The sequence below is a fragment of the Rhinolophus ferrumequinum genome, chromosome 7, assembly GCF_004115265.2.
Source record: "Rhinolophus ferrumequinum isolate MPI-CBG mRhiFer1 chromosome 7, mRhiFer1_v1.p, whole genome shotgun sequence".
In the NCBI taxonomy this organism is placed as follows: domain Eukaryota; kingdom Metazoa; phylum Chordata; class Mammalia; order Chiroptera; family Rhinolophidae; genus Rhinolophus; species Rhinolophus ferrumequinum.
Window position 1 is genome coordinate 79,938,959 of NC_046290.1, and position 2,677 is coordinate 79,941,635.

The window sequence follows — 2,677 nt, forward strand, 5'->3', positions numbered from 1 at the left end:
TCTTCTTCTTCTTCTTCTTCTTCTTCTTCTTCTTCTTCTTCTCCTTCTCCTTCTCCTTCTCCTTCTCCTTCTCCTTCTCCTTCTCCTTCTCCTTCTCCTTCTCCTTCTCCTTCTCCTTCTCCTTCTCCTTCTTCTCCTTCTCCTTCTCCTTCTCCTCATTTTTCTCCTCCTCTTTCTCCTCATCTTCCTCCCCTTCCTCCTCCTTCTCCTTTTTCTCTTCTTTCTGTTTTTCCCCTTGTCATAGCTTCATTTCTCTTCTGTTGTTTCAGTCTCCATATACATCCGGTACAGGGCTATGTTAGGGCGGCATATAAAAGCACCAGTTTCATCTTCCAACTCTGTTTACTGTTCCAATGAAGACACACAAGGATAATGATCTTTTAACATATCTGACAACTTAGAAGTCTTGTCTTGAAGATGTCGAGAACATCTAACTGTGTTAGAAACTTCAGCTCTTTAAATGTAGAAGTTATTTTGTCAAACTTCATCTTCTTTTTTCCACATTGTAAGTATGGTGTAGTAGACACATTATATTTAATTAAGCAACTCTCTCTAGTTTCTGTACTGGGAGTTTTAACATCATTGGCTGGATCTTCTGTCATTTTGCTCTTTTTCACAATTTTGAAATACCACATTTCTGTGATGTTTATTTTCCATTTCCTGTTTTCCTGACTCTACATTAACACCAATATCTTTAGTGTTGACTTCTTGGATTTGTTCCTTGGTTGCACAAGCCTCTTCAAAATTTTCTCCAAAATTAACTTTTTCTTGACTCTTCATTGTTAGACTATTTTCAATTGCATGTCGCATATCTTCAATAGGCTGAGATCCTGCTGTAATGGCCTCATAGATTGTGATAATATATTCAGTAGGACTTGTGAGTGGTTCAGTTCATGCAAGGCATATCCAATACTTAAGTTCTTTGGCATCTGGAATATTTTGAATCAGGTCATTCAGTGTGTCCAATATTTCTTCTTTTGGGCATCCTTCATTAATCAGGTTAAGGCATTCAGAAACTGTCTTGTTTACTCTTTCAGTAAATAATCTTTGTCATCTTCTTCTGCCATGGTAGTCCAAAAAAGACCCAAATGCCTTTTCATTTTGTCCTTCAGGTTCAGGCTGGGTAAGTACTGAGCTAGGAGGCTTTTTCATACTTTTCCTTTGCCAGTTTTCCACTTACTCAGATGAGCTTTTCTTTCTTCTGCTGTTTCTTTGGGTTGAGCAGATCTACTATCTATAGTTGCTTTTGCTATAGAATGTCTGCACTGGTCGATGGTTTTTGACTTTTCTGTCAGTTTGGTATTACAAGATGAAGCGGGCCTGGCTATAGTTTCCAATATGATGCTTCCTGATAGTGTCTTATTTCTTTTTACTTCCTGAGAAGAACTGGTTTTGACATTAGATAAAACTAAATTTAATTGTAGCAATTCTTCCTCATGAGGCCCTTTCCGAATTGTAACATTGGCAGAGATTCTACTGATGCCTCGTTTCATGGAGTCCTGGGGATTACTGTGGTGACTTCTAATAGGAGGATGCAAAAGTTGATGATTCGGAGATGTAGTGCTCACAAATTTAGTGGTAGTCATCATATTTGAGGCTCTGTCACTTTTCACTGTTACACTGCTGGTGTTTATAGGCTGAGGCTTTGTGGCTTTAGAGAAAGTAGTTGAAAGTTTCTTTGTTGTTGCAGAACTCTCCTCTTGATTTGTACAGGTTTTCTAAATGAATTAATCTTGAACTCAACAATTTGGCCACGATAAGATTCAAGCACAGTTTTCTTGAGCAGTTAGCATCTTGCTTTGGTGTTTCTGTAGTCATTTGCTTCTTTTTATTATTGTTTTTAATGTGAAATGCTTGGCTAAATGTCATACGTTGACTTCGGGGCTTATCTTTATTTGGTAACAACTGCCGAGTTTGATTATTATTCTCCAAGTTACATATGTCAATTGCTGTAGTTGAATTGGTTACTTCTAATTGTAATTGAATTAGAAGGTTTTAAAGGAGTGCATTTTTTTCCATTGTTATATTATTTTTCCTTCTTGTAGGTCTACTGATATTTTATCAGCCATTTTTGTCTTATGTTTCAGAACTATTGTTTCTTCTTGAACTTGACACTCAGATGTCATCACTCTCTGGTCTCTACTGAATGATTTTCCTGTTTATTATTAAAGTTTTTTTTTTCTTTTAAACAGACATTCCTTGAGTTTTTGTTTTCTTTGTTCTCCAAATGCTGGATGGGCCCTCTGACTCAGGGAAAGCAACAGGTCTTGTGGCACCTCTTGAGTGCTCACTGCACTGGGGGGCAGGGGGTTGCATCGCTGATTTGACCACTTCTCAGTCCCTCTAACTGAGTCCTGGTGCACTGCTTCTTGAGATTATTTCTACCTTTTGTATTTCTATGGGGGAAAAAAACTACATAATGTTCTATTGCAACTCTGTTCAGTAGCATCAGATTGTTACCTTGAAGTGGTCATGGTAGGTTTATTAACTCCACAAATATCAGTAAACATTACAAATCAGGGTTTTATTTACTCCTGCAAAGCCAGTCATTAAACATTTACAACACAGAACTGCCAAATTCAGTCTTTCAACAATGACATCAAGCATCAAATGATATTAGTTTTATATATATATATATATATATATATATATATATATATATATACACACACACACA

General features: G+C 36.8%; 1 pseudogene; it reads right to left on the reverse strand.

The window, feature by feature from the left end:
- Positions 1-246: 246 nt before the first annotated feature.
- On the reverse strand, positions 247-2,474 carry LOC117024627 (cytoskeleton-associated protein 2-like; annotated as a pseudogene).
- Between the last annotated feature and the right edge of the window lie 203 nt (positions 2,475-2,677).